The sequence below is a fragment of the Microcebus murinus genome, chromosome 10 (assembly GCF_040939455.1).
Source record: "Microcebus murinus isolate Inina chromosome 10, M.murinus_Inina_mat1.0, whole genome shotgun sequence".
Lineage (NCBI taxonomy): Eukaryota > Metazoa > Chordata > Mammalia > Primates > Cheirogaleidae > Microcebus > Microcebus murinus.
The window spans coordinates 68,632,262-68,646,892 of NC_134113.1; the positions used below are offsets into that span (position 1 = coordinate 68,632,262).

Sequence of the window (14,631 nt, forward strand, 5' to 3'; positions counted from 1 at the left end):
CATCAAAGCTTATTGCAACCTCACACTCCTGGGCTCAAGCCATCTTCCTGCCTCAGTCTCCCGAGTATCTGGGACTACAGGTGCATCACCACACCTGGCTAATTTTTCTATTTTTTTGTAGAAATGGGGTCTTTCTTGCTTTTCTTAGGCTAGTCTTGAACTCTTGACTTCAAGCAATCCTCCTGAATTAGCCTCCCAAAGTGCTGGGATTATAGGTTTGAGCTACCACGTCCAGCCAGTTCCACAAATTTTTAGTAGGCATGCAAGTCTTGCCATGTCTTCTGCCTTTTTCACTATCCTATTCCTCTTCTACAGGCACCTACCTCTGTAGTCATTTGATGTGAGTTAAGTGAATTCATCTATCTATCCATGCATGCACTGGATAAACATTTTTCAATGGCCTCTTTTGTGTCAGGTGCTGTCCTAGGAACTGGGGATACAGTGGAGATCAAAACCAACAAAGATCCTCATGGAGCTGCTGCTTGAGTGCATAAATCTTAGAGTATTCTCCAATCATAGGTGCCATCTTCTCTGCCAGCCAGCTCTTCTGAATAGGTTCAGAGAGGTTTTCTCCTTGTCCCGTTGTGTAACTGATAACCCCATGGTGGCCCATCACTATGGTATTAGTGTACACTAAGTAGTCTGCGACATGCTTTGTGGCAATCATGACAGACCCTATTCTATTGACTTACAGTTTCTCCAGTGATTTATTTGGCTACTGATGGCATCTTCGGCAGGCATCTTCCAAGGAGGCTGAAGCACCTACACAAACTTCACCTCACTATCACACAGTACTGGAATTTGTTGAGTTATCTTTCCTCCTCCACAAAACTGCAAGTTCCCTGAGGGCAGGAGCTAAGTCCTGCTCATTTTTGTCTCCCTAGTGGCTAGCAGGTACCTATCACATAACATGGTACAATAAATATTTATAAAATGAATGAATCAAATAGTCCTTCAAAACAGCGTCAGAATCAAGATTGTCTAGACTGCATCCAAAGTTTGTCTTTCTGGTATCCAGAATATCACCAATCACTTGCCTAAATGGTTTCATTTCACCATTCTTGGATAAAAGTTATTAATTTCAAATATTAATGTTAAGATATCTTTGAAAGAGGAATTAGACATTGTATATGTTGCATTAAATTTGCTCTATGGTGGAAAATATTCTTAAACCATGTCTAAGCAATGATAAACCAACATTCAGGCAACAAACTGATTTTTGTTATGTTTTGTTCCTGTCTACCTGTTCCAGATTATTTATATATATCTGATGGTCCATGGACTTGACTTGCATGTATTTTCCCAGAAGGCATTTTTATTCCATAAATCTATATTGCCTACCAAACCTTCACTTAAGAGCCTTCTTATATGGGTGTCATCTGCCTCATTGCAAACTTTTGTGGTCATAAATAGCAAAAGAATATTTACAGAGTTTTTTTATTGGCTCCTTAATTTTAAAATATTCTCATAGACCAGCATTAATTGAAATGAGCTTACTTATCGGAGATGCTGACTCAGTTAACATCACTGTGTCTACTAACGTGCTAGATGCATTCTGAAGTCATTTAAGCTTTAAACAATCTATTGGGCAGGCTTCTATTTCTGTGAGATCAAGGAAAATGAGGCTCAAAGAAGTTGACTCTTGCCCTGAGTCACACTGCTGATGCAACTAAAAGCTTTATTCAGGTCCAAGAAATACCTGCCCTGAAAAAGGGGGTAACTTAAAAATGGAAAGTATTCCCTATTTGAAAATGAAAACAGCTAATATATGTCTGTGTTTCTTTCATTATTATTAATTTTGTCCTCCCAGATTGTCAGCAATTAAAGCAATTGACAAGAATGGGATTCCTGTTCACTGTTGACAGAAGGGAAAATTGGCACAACCATTCTAGAAGGCAATTTGGCAATATAGATCGAAAATCTAAATGGTACACCTTTACCCAGCAGTTTGTTTAGGAATTTATCCTGATGAACAAAAATTGCACAAGTGTGTAAACATGAGCCCAAAGATGTATTTCATGATGTTTATCATATTAAAACATTGGAAACAACCTAAATATCCTTCAGTAGAAGATGGGTCAAATAAATTACATGCAACTGTCATTAAAAATTATTTACATCTATGTTTATTGCTATGGAAATTTGTCCCTAAAATAGTATTGAATGAAAAAGCAGACTGCACAACAGCATGTTTCATATGAGCCTATTTATAACACTGAATGTTTTAAAATAATATATGTTTTATAGAGAAAGCTTTGCCAAATGTTAATGATGACTTTTTTCTGGGATGTGGTATTTGGATGATCTTTAATTTCTATAGACTTTAATGTATTTGAAAATTTTATAATGAGCATATGTCATTTTTATTATTAGAAAATAATAAAGCTATTTTTACTTTGGAAAGAAAAGTTATTCTCTACATTTCTACATTTACCTGGCTGCATGCTTAGTTGTGCCCTTGTTAGCAACCAGTAATAATGCTTCTATTCCATTGCCTTTTATTATTAATATTTTTATCTTCCTACTTTAGTGACTGAAGCTACCAAATGGATTTGTCTGATATCCAGAGTAACGAGTTCTGAGAGGACATGTGAAAACACAATCCAAGAGGCAAAAACCAGATATGCTGAAATACAAAAGAGTAGAGAACAGATGGCAGTGCACAGCTGAGAGTAGATTGTAGTCAAATATTAGTTGATTTTGCTAAAATCTTTACAAAAATTACCCTTGAGGTTTATACTTAAAAATCCCTACTTCAGGAAGTTACCCACAGTTAAATGAAAAGATCCCTGGAGAGATGACTTTCCTGCCATAACGTGTCCAGTCCACAGACTCTGCCCCACTCTCCAGTCCTGGCCTACATAAAATTTTTAACTTGCTGAATGTAACAGACTCCGGTAGTTATCAGTTGGAAATAAAACTTGCAACAGTGCAGAGGAATTGTGATGGAACGCAGTGCTTTTCTGGGGCAGGTATCGATGGATCCTATGTAACAATGCTAATGAACTTCACAATAATGCATTAATTATAAAGGGAAATAGCAAAGTACTCAAGGGTAAAACATCAATTCTAATGAGTTCTAGCTAGAGGGACTGTTTTGTGGGCATAACTAAGTTACAAAGTGTGTAAATATGATTAAAAAAAATACTTCCTAGGCAAGTCCAGCTAAAAGATAAATGAGTAGTGGCATAAAATGGAGCATAAAATGGACACAAATTTTGTTCTTTTGATACCAGATTAATGTTTTGGTGCTATTTTGTGTTTCCTGAAATGGAAATGCCAACTCCCATCACTGCAAATATTTCTGCAAAAGAGAAGTTAGGGAATTAAATACATAAATACATGTAAACTGGGATCATTTCTAAACAGCACATTGGAGTGAGGTTGCTCTGGTGGTCTTAATCTTCTTAATCCCATTATTCACTAATGATAATCTCATGTCATTTTCAATCTGTATAGGCTAATTATAACACAATTGCTGGACCATAAAACATTGGCTCTTGTGATATTTCTTTTTCTTTTATGATTATAACAGGATTTTTAAAAAAAAAGCTGTAATGACTTCAGCCAAGGGTAAATATTAATCTATGACCTTTTATTGTTTTTATTTTGTATACCCTGAAGGAAATTTTAAGATTCTAGCATGCCTACAAAGCCAAATATGCATGTTTATATGAACTCACTGTCGGCAGCTCTAAGGCTATTGCTTGAGACAGGAGGCAGAGCAATCTCTGACATTTTCATTATGCATTTGTCTAGCAGTGCAAAGAAAGGGAAATAATTCATGTGATTACTAATAGCCTATCTTGGCCATTAAAATGTGTTTCCCTAATAAAAAATAGTTGTCACTGTATTTTACAGGACATATTCTGGATCTTTCTCCCTGTCTCACATCCTGGCATTATCATTACTGATTTCAATGGCATTTGAATGAACAAGCAACATCACTGCCTCATGGTTAAAAAGGCCCCATCAATTACAGTGAAACTACTTTCCATTTCACTTTGGCCACTATTTCCAAGGCCACACTCTAGACCCTTTCACCACCTACAACTGCTACACATCAGAAATCATAGTGTCATCTTTGACCTCATAAAGGCATCCTATTATCTGATCTGTCCATTTTTTCATGGCCTATCAACCTCTATCCTCTTCCTCCCCCATCTACTCCATATTTTTCTTTGCCTAGGCTGGGTCATGGGTGTGTCTGGGTCAGTGACTGTACTTATGGGGAAATAGAACCCCTACTAAGTATCTCAAACAGAGGGAATTTAATATTGGGAATTGGTTATCAAAGTGTTAAAAAGGATATAGGAGAAACAAGGAAAATATGAAGTTATCCAGAGATTAATAACTATAGCAAGGCATTCTTACGCTTATGGATGAAGGAGAAAAGAAGGGAAAATGTTACTTAAGAGCCCATGACCACTGTGTCACTAAGGCTGCCGAGAACTTGCTGCCAATGCTTCTGGAACGGCACTGCCAAGGGAGAAAGCAGGGACCGACCTGAGACCTGTGCTGCTACTGCTGCTAATGCTGTCACTGCCAGGGGCCCTTAAAAAGCAGAGAAGGAAAAAGTTGCTCCATTCCTTCCATGTTCCATGATGAAAAGTTGGATGGCAAGGACATCTAGGAAATACAGTTTTCCCTGAATTACAGAGGTGGGGTAATTCAGTCTGAGTATGAAGGCCTGAGAAGGGGGAATGAGACTCTGGTCTTGAAGCCTGAAGGCCCAAGAATCAGGAGCTCTGATGTCTGAGAGCAGGGGAGGAGAGATGTCCCAGCTCAAGGACAGAGGGCGAGTTCTCCCTTCCTCTGCCTTTCTGTTCTACCCAGGCCCTCAACAGACTGGAAGATGCCCAGCTACACCGGTAAGGGCGATCAGTGCACCAACTCAGATGCTAATCTCTTCCAGGAATACCCTCACAGACACACCCAGAAATGATGGTTTACCAAATACCCGATTCAAGTTGACGTATAAAATTAACCATCATGTTTAGGCTTCCTTCCCTGAGGATAGGCACCAGACCTTCATTTCTGAAGGGTCTAAGTCCTCAGTGATCCTGCCTTTATTGGGGTGCTGTGACTTTACATTAACTTTCACTACTGGGTATGGAGTTATTAGTACCCAGAATTCCTTAGATTCCAAACTTAAGCCTGCCTGCCTTCATTCATTGTGCTCATAAATCTGATTTCCCCTTGGTAATTGTAATCAATACCCAGAGCCGCAGAATTGCCTCCTTCTTTCTTCTTAGTTCGTGGCATAAAGATCCCACAATGACAGTCTCTAACTTCCTGGTCCATGAAACCATTGTTGTGACCACGTGGAATCGTTTCTCACTTGAGATCTTTAAATTAGCAGAACACAGAGATGAAGAAATGGGAAGCCAACAACCAAAAGCCAAAAGCCAAAAGAGAGAGAGAGAGAGAGAGAGAGAGAGAGAGAGAGAGAGAGAGAGAGAGAGAGAGAGAGAGAGAGAGAGAGAGAGAGACAGAGTGGTTACCTAGATGTAAAAACCCTTGGCAGACTTCTCTATATTCCGGCTGTGGCAGAAACAGCACTGTGCATCGGACTTTGGTTTAAAGCCTGCATTTCATCCAGCCTCCCAGGGTGTTGTCTCCCAGCTGACAGCATAACCGAGCTCTCAGCAGGCCACTTCGCAGTTCTATAAAACCAACCGCTTCAGGTGATGAAGCACACAGTAAGACCAGCGGAATTCTGCAAGTGTGAACCCCGTGGCCTCAGCTTCTTCCGAGTTTTTTTTTTTTTTTCACCAGAGCCGTTTTAAAAGATACTGTAAACCCACAAACCAAGGTCCTAACAGAGGCATCGTGGCCAGGAAAGGCGAATCCATATCTCACTCGGTGAGAACAGAGTCTGATGGGGACAAATCAGTGTTTGCGGCAGCCCAGAAAGGAGAGTCCAGTGCAGTCAACCTGTCACCAAGTAGCTAGTTGGCTGGTTCCGCTGCGGGATGGTGCCAGGTCACAAGTTTGGCATCGACTTCTGCTGTTCAGGCACTCGGCCAAAGCGGTGACGATGTCAGCTTTGATGTGAAGCAGCCCACACAGGACTGTTAGCTTTGTTGCCACGGCCACCCTGTACCACCTCTGCCAGACTCACTTGTTCTGGTCCTGAATCATGAGTTGTTTTGAAAAGTATTTTCTTGCATGCCTTTGTATTTCCTTCTGTGCTTGGGAGGATTCCACGAACACCAAGCATTTGATAAGTGCTACACTGCTGGCGTAAATGATGGAGGGCAAGGGAACTTCCAAGTGGGCTCTGGCAGAGTGAAACGGTGCAGGAACCAAGGAGGACTTGGCAAGGCATGTACCTGAGCCCAGAGTCATGTAGACTGGTTAGAAAGTAGCAGGAACAATTTGGAGACAGGAGTAAGGTAGGGTACTTCGCAGAGCCTTTTGAATAACAGGCTGAACAATTTGAATTTTATCCGAAAGGAAAGCTTTAAGCATTTTAAGCAATGAAATAAAATATTAGGAATTGATAGGCACATTAAAGTAGCCTTGTACACCTTTCGTCGATGAAAGCAGAAATCCTCCCTATAAGAACATTTGATAAATTCTCATCCAGGGTGTGCTGGAAAAATTCCCAGGGCAGGGAGAGCAATATTTTGAGAAGAGAATTAGAAATCATTCTCCCACTTTCCTGCAGTTTCTTCCACCTCCTACTTTTGCAAGCAGGGATGTTGTGTCACTCTGGAGAGACGGCAGGCAAGGAAGGGCCTGCCGTGTCAGGGCTGGGCTAGGGTCAGGCTGACGGAGGAGGCATGGGCCAGGCTCTGAGTACCTTAGTCACTTACCTGTCCCAACTTCCTGCTGCCTCCTAGCCTGTGTCGAAAGCACAGGGCTGGACGGGAGGGGACAGGAGAGGACATCGGAGGTGCTCATTTAGCTATGGGTCCAGGCTGAGGGTGTTGATGCACCTTTATCACCAGCGTGGTAGACTTCCCTCCTGCCTCCTGTGTCTCCTTCTCACTTGCCCTGGAATCCAGGCAAGCAGGTGAGAAGTGGATTACCTCCCCCAGGCAGCCCGCTGCAGTTACTGCTACCGTACCTGGCTGAAAGTTCTCTCAGACCGAACTGACTCTGCTTCCACCCAGAGGCATTCAGTCCACGGAGGAATAAAGAATAAGCCTAATTTTCTGTCTGTGTATATTGCCACAATGATTTATCAAGGTTATTATTTCTATCTTTCTAAGCATCCTGGTCACTAAATAATGAGAAAAATTTTAATTCACCAATAACTCTCTTAACATTTTTCATCGTAAAGCCAATGTAATGCTTTAAACATGGTAGATACAAAGAATACTAGCGTATTATGTTATTTAATTTGGGTATGTTTCTGTTAATTTAGTCTAAGCTTGCGGTAAGCGCGGGTACGGGCATGCTCACACAGGTGTGTGTGTGTGTTGCAGTCATCATTTCATACGAGTTCAAACTGAGCTTGTGGATCTACCAAGGCCTTGAGATCTTTTTCACATAAACTGCTGATAAGACTTATCTCCTTCAACCTTCCCTTGTGAAATTGATTTTTATGAAATAAAACAGTCTATTATATTTTTATTGTTATAATACTACCCGCCTATTTTTAAATGACTTTGTATACATCATGGTTTAACAACATTTTGTTTGTTTTGCCTCATTGAGCCAACTCTTGAGGCGGCCTCTGAATAGTTCTCCATTTCTTACCATTTCCCTTTGGTCAGTCAGCTCCATCCACACTGGCCATCTTGCTTGCAAAGCTTGTTCCCACTTCAGGACATTTGCATTTGCTGTTCCCCTGCCTGGAACTCTCTTCCCTCAAAATTTCTCCCTCTGTTATTCTCTATCACCTTTTACACTATATCAATTTTCTTCACTTCTTTTGCCACTACCTGACATTATATGATACATTTATTTGCTTTTTTCCATCAGTCTTCTTCCTAAGAGTATAAAATCCATGAAGCCAAGGACTTTGACTTGTTCACCATGGCATCCCTAGCACTCAGAAAAGTTCCTGAATCATAGTAGATGCTCAATAAACATTTTTTGAATACACAAATTAACTAGTCTTTTAAAATTGTAATTTGATCATCTAATCTTGTAGTACTTCTTTCCAGATTTGTATCATGGGCCAGTTTGATAGAACTGCTTTTTCCACATACGAAATTCTTTATAAAATGTGTTCTACAGGATGAAGCCAATTTCAGAACCATATGGTCCTCTACCAAGTACTCTCTTTCAGATTTACATCTTTGCAATAATTAAAAAATCTTCAGAAATAAATTCTACCAACTCATTTTCCAACATATATGTCTCTATCTTGAATACAGAATATGGTCCAAAATCCTTTAAATAACATAAAGAACCTTCAAAAACTGGCCCTAAACTATCTCTCCATCATTTATATCCCATCACTACCTCCTTCCTGCTTCTCTTCCATAGACTTTGTGCCTTTTGTTCTAGTCTCACTAAATTTGTTGTGATTCTTCAAGCATGCCATGTGCCTTCTCATCTCCATGCCTTAGCACTGCTGTTCCAGTTACTTAGAATGCCCTCTCCCCATCCCACCACTAGACAGGCGGATCTGTTCACAATCCAGCATAAATATCACTTCCTCCACAAATCCCTTCCACACTTTTCTGGGTGATGAGTCACCTCTCTTCTGCTCTCCCTCAGTAATTTAAATGTTTCTCCACTTTAGCATTTTGCCTATTGTTTTATTATCATTGCCATATTATTTATGAGTCACTTGCCAGTGTTAAGACTGTGACCTTCTTCAGGGTATAGCATTAGATACCCATTAATATCGATTAAATAACAGAAAAACATAATGACATATTTTGTTTGTTGTTTGTTGGAGTTTAAAGAAAGCAGGTCACACCCAATAGGACTGGCTGACATTCCAGACTGGCGTCTATCAAGGTGGCATTGACCTTGATGAATTTTGAGTCTGTCTTACCCTTGCTATCTCAGAACCCAGAATTCCTAATTCTCATTGGAATGGGCTTAACTGTCGATGGTGACTTGCATTGACCAAGTTCATGTAGATTGATAAAAATCAGCATACCAAATTTCTGCTACTATGGTTTGACTGTGTCTCCTCCAAAATTCATGTTGAAATCCTAATACAATAGTGTTAAGAGGTAGGACTTTTGGATAGTGATTAAGTCATGATGACTCCACCTTCACGAAGGGGATTATATGCCTTTAAAAAGAGCCCCTGGGAACTAGGTAGCCTTCTTGTCCTTCAACCTACCACCACGGGAGAACACAGGGACAAGGTGCCATCTTGGAAGCAGAGAGCAGCTCTCACCAGACACTGGATCTGCTGGTGCCTTGATCTTGGACTTCCCAGCTTCTAGAAATGTGAGGAATAAATTTGTATTGTTTATAAATTACCCAGTCTGTGGTATTTTGTTATAGCAGCACAAATGGACTAAGATATTTACTTTCTAATGAAGAATTAGTCCAGAGAACTGAAATTCTGAAGTCAATCTCTTAGTGCATTATCTCCCTGTAAGCAAGCTACATATAAAATGGTATGATATGGGACAGGAGAATTAGTTGATATTAAGTATTTCTCAGGGAAGGGAGCTTGAGATTGTCTCATGCACTAGAGAAATGACCTCTCCAAGGAAACCAGGATGTTTTGGGTTACTTAGCCAAGACTGCTACTCCCTGGACAGGTCCTAGATGATCACCTTCAACTTAATCACTATTTCCTGTACAACTGTGGTCAACCCACAAGCCACCTTCTCTCTGCCCAAACAGGATCTAAACAAATGTCACTAAATATGAGATAACTAAGCTATATTTGTATTTAACCTTCAACGGTTCTCATTCACAAATTCAGAAATGCTCTCCTAATTTGCTCCTAGTCACATTTATTGAGTGTAAATTTAACTAATTTAATTCCAAGGACAACTGTACAGGAAATAGACAACTCCTTGTCTACTCTATTTAATGACAAGACTTAAAGGGGTTGAGTGACTAATCAACTTGTCAGTGGAAGAAGCAGGAATTCAACCCTGGTCTTATTTCCTGGTCTTATTTCCACATTTCCTATGTGGAAATGCCTAATAATTATTCAAGCAGACAAGGTCTTAGCCTTTTCTACCTATTTAAAAGTATTTTTTTTCAAAAGACTTAAAAACAAGCATAAACTTTGACACATTGATACTTCTATAAATCTATCCTATGTAAATAAAAACCTTATAGCTAGAAGGAGGTTCATTGCTGCATGATCATAAATATCTGGAAAAACCTAAATATCCAACAACAGGAAATTTATTAAATAAATTATAACTAAAGGTAATCATTAACATAATATATACAAGATTGTTCATCCTACAATGTTAAGTAATAAAAGGCAGATTACTAAACACTCTATGTAAAATTGGATGCTACTTTTTGCAAAAATAAAGTGTATGGATAGATAATTATAGAAAAAAGACTAGAAGAAAATAAACAAAAATATCTAAAAGACAATGGGTGTTAGAATTATAGTGATGTCTGTTTTGCTTATCTATACAGGTCAAATATCCCTTATCTAAAAATCTGAAACCTGAAATGTTCCAATGAGCATTTCCTTTGAGTGTCATGTCAGTGCTGAAAAAGTTTTGGATTTTGGAGCATTTTGGATTTTAGATTTTTGGATTAGGGATGTTCAACTTGCATTTTCTAAATTTTCTACAATGAACATATATTTAATTTTTTTAAATGATTGCTATTATTAAAATAAAAATTATTTTTTATAATCTGATGATTGGAATGGAAAATAAAAACCATATGCAAAGATACATCAGTATTTTCATTATGTAGCTTTCGATGTAAGAAAGCTACTTTTATCTCTACTTCATGCTATTAATTTCCTGTAGTGACATTCCACTGCGGTAGGTTTTTAAACATATTAATCGCTTGTATCTACCAATATAAATGCAGACAAGCCTTTTTTGTTGTTCTCTGGGAAAGATGATTATAAGATATTGAGGGTAACAACCCCAAGCAAATATTCAAGGGACTAAGCTTAATTTGTTAGAGTGCTACAGTTATGTGATAATAATTATGATTTTGTTTCCGGTGTGGGAGACCAGGCAGTATGCTACAGCTACAGAATGAAACTCTTCATAGTCTATCCTCCCTAAATGTTGCATTGATTGGAACTGAGACCACAGAAGAACTAGCATAGATCAGCCTGAAATATCCTTGTACTGGCCCATCCATGACACCATGTTTGTATGTGGCAGCAGTTGGATCAAAAAATGTTAATATTTGATTAAAATTCAATCGAGTGTTAATTTACCTTCTAAATTCAAGAAATTTAAAGCCAGAATAATTAAAAATAAAATGTAAAGTCTCCTTGTTATGTGTTTCCTTTGTTCTTCTATTCTCATCCTCATACACTTCACTCCAGGGTTTATTTGTTCACTGCTGATCTTCCCGGACATTTTCACCCTGTCCAGTAGAATGTTCTATTGCTTGCAAAGAAACTCCACTTGATCCTCCACCTGCTTAAAGTCACTTTTATCCTTTCTGTTGTCTTAACAAAACCTGGCTCTCATCCAAGGACACTGCCTGGCTTCCTTTACAAGTCCGCCCAGCGAAGAGTGTTCCTTCTTCAGTGAGCCTGACACTCCTAGGTCTGGGAGGAGGGGGTTAAATCATCTGAGCTCCACACTGCTGCTCCTACACCACTGATAGCCCAGCCCAGGGTTGGCTTCATGGGCACTTATGCCGTGTGGTCACAGGGCCTTGGACACAGATGCTCCATGCTTGAGGTTTAACACTCTGCAGTTGACATCTTAAAACTCATAACAATTGTTCTAGACTGATTTGTGTCCTCCTAAAATTCATACGTTGAGATCTTAACCCTGAGTACCTCGGAATACAGTGACTTAATTTGAAGATATGAATTTTAACACATTAACTGCCATGTGAGTTGTATATAACTCATGTTAGTTTTGAGCCCAGGAGCTCATGAAGCATATGTAACTCACACAACTCTTTATGAATTACCTTTACCCTTATGAATTATTTTTCAAGTTGCATATAACTTACGCACAGAAAACAATAAACAATACAAAATAACGAAATTTTCATTAAATTAGAAAGAATCATTTTGTTTTCGAAGTTTTTATTATATTTTTGTAATAAAACACTGTGGCCCCAAGAAAAAAATTTTTTTTCTCATGTGGCAGTCCATGTGTTAAGGAGGTAATTAAGAATAAAAGAAGTCATTGGGGTGGGCCCTAATCCAATATGACTGGTGTCCTTGTAAGAAGAGATTAAAACACAGACAGACTCAAAGGAAAGACCACTTAGAGAGAAAAGACAGGCAGATGTGGTGGCTCACACCTGCAATCCCAGTATTTTGGGAGGCTGAAGTGGGAAGATTGCTCCAGCCCGGGAGTTGGAGACCAGACTGGGCAACATAGCAAGACCCCTGTCTCCACAAAATTAAAAAGTTACCCAGGCATGCTGGCATATGCCTGTAGTCCCAGCTACGTGGGAGGCCAAGGCAGGAGGATCACTTGAGCTCAGGAGTTTGAGGCTGCAGTGAGCTATGATCATGCCCCTGCACTCCAGCCTGGGTGCCAGAGTGAGACCTCATCCCTAAAAAAAAAAAGAGAAAAGGGAAATAAAAGAGGGAGAAGATGGCTATTTACAAGCCAACGAGAGTCCTCAGAAGAAACCAAACCTGGAAACACCTTTATCTTGAATTTCTAGCCTTCCAGAACTGGGAGGAAATAAATTTCTGTTGTTTAAGCCACCCAGCCTGTGGTACTTTGTTACGCAGCCCTAGCAAACAAATACAACAACTTTACCTCTTAATTTGTGTTTGGTAAGTGAAGTCTGGTGGGACAACGGAGCATGCACCAGGGGCTCAGGTGGAGTCCTACCTCCGCTGCCTCCCGCCTTCCCTGGTGGGGTTTTAGGCCTCTGGCTTCCGCTCCACCCATCCTGGTCCCGCCCCTTCCTATCTGATCCCCAGTGGTCATGTCAGTAGAGGAATCCCACCTGTGCTCACTAGGGTTAGGTGATCATCCCTCATGACACCTTGGGGGACGTTGGGGGAGGGGAGGCAATGGCAGCACCGTCTCCCCTCCGGGCTGGCCGTGTCACAGTGAATCTGGAGGACTATTTGGTGGGGGTGAGTGTAGTGAGTGCTTCTGACTTTATGTTGCCTCAGCATCCATTTTTATATACAAATTTAACTTTTTCATGGCAGAAGTAGGGCTCAGTCACGCTCGACACAGTTTCCAGTGCTATACCCCAGCCAGATGGCTCCAGCTGGTGGCCAGAGATAAGAACTCAGAGGCAACTCTCTCGCCCAGCAGGTTGGGCTCCCAGCTTTCCCACCACTTCCTTTAAATGAAACGTCCATTTTCTTCCTTATTGATACATATTAATTATACATATCTATGGGGTACATGTGATATTTTGACACATGCTTACAGTGTGGAATGATCAAATCAGGGTATTTAGGATATCCACCACCTCGAACACCTATCATTTCTTTGTGCTGGGAACACTTCAGATCTTCTCTTCCAGCTATTTTGAATATATTATTGTTAATGTATTACTAATATATCGTGGTTAACTGTAGTCACCATACTGTGCTATCGACTGCGAGAACTTATTCCTTCTATCTAGTCGTATGTCTGTACCTGTCTTCATTCCCTCCCCTGGCAACCCTTCCCAGCCTCTGGTAACCATCCTTCTACCTCCACGAGATCAACTTTTTTAGCTCCCACTCGTAAGTGAGAACATGCGATATTTGTCTTCCCGTGCCTGGCTTATTTCACATCAACATAATGACCTCCAGTTCTACTCCTGTTGTTGTGAATGACAGACAGACCATTTAGACATTTGCCCTCAAACTCAAAGTGACCCCCTCTCAGTCACAGCGTGGCCTCCTGGAACTTGTGCCTGCTTGCTTTAAACCCACCCATTAAAGCTCGCTGTGAGAAAGTAGGTTGGATAGTGCCCTGAACACAATAAAGGCATTGGCCCGTAAGTCCCTTCTCACTCTCTCTGCATGGGCTCCATGACCTCGTGTGTGTGTGTGTGTGTGTGTGTGTGTGTGTGTGTGGCCTCCAGGTGTGCCATGTACCCCCTAGGGTAAGTACTGAAAACTCTTAAACTTTCATGCTGTTGTTGCATCGTTGGCCCACGCCTGCAGTCTGAGCCCTGATGGTGACCCAAGGACACCCATGCAGGGGGATCCCCTTCTGATGCTCTTCTTTCTGGGCCTCTGGTGGCTGCTGGAGACAGTAGCTACCAGCTAAGCTGACAGAGAAACTCAGGGTTCCATTCACAACAGTGAGAGTCTCGCCCACCCTGACCCAGGTCCCGGTGCATCTGAGTGTGGAGGTTGCCACTCCCTGTTTGTTCCCCAACTGCCAGGTGTCGAGGTGGTGGCCTTCGGAGTGGGGAGACTGATTTCCCTATCCCAGTAGGTGCAGCACGTCTGGGGAGGTAGAACTCAGAAGCCAGTCGGCCAGGCCGTGAGTCATGGCTCAGAGCCCCCAGTGGGAGTCTGGAGGGTCTGCAAGTGTCCCCATGTCCAAGGGAACGAGATGCTAAATAGCAAATAAAAACACCACGTCAGGTCAAGAGAGAGAGGGA

General features: G+C 40.8%; 1 long non-coding RNA gene across 1 annotated transcript; it reads right to left on the reverse strand.

Moving 5' to 3' along the window:
- Window positions 1-5,162: 5,162 nt before the first annotated feature.
- On the reverse strand, window positions 5,163-12,938 carry LOC142873402 (uncharacterized). Its single transcript, XR_012921461.1, has 3 exons — window positions 12,828-12,938; window positions 9,260-9,361; window positions 5,163-5,348 (listed from the first exon to the last, which is right to left on the reverse strand). It is a non-coding gene; the product is annotated as an uncharacterized LOC142873402 (long non-coding RNA).
- Window positions 12,939-14,631: the final 1,693 nt, after the last annotated feature.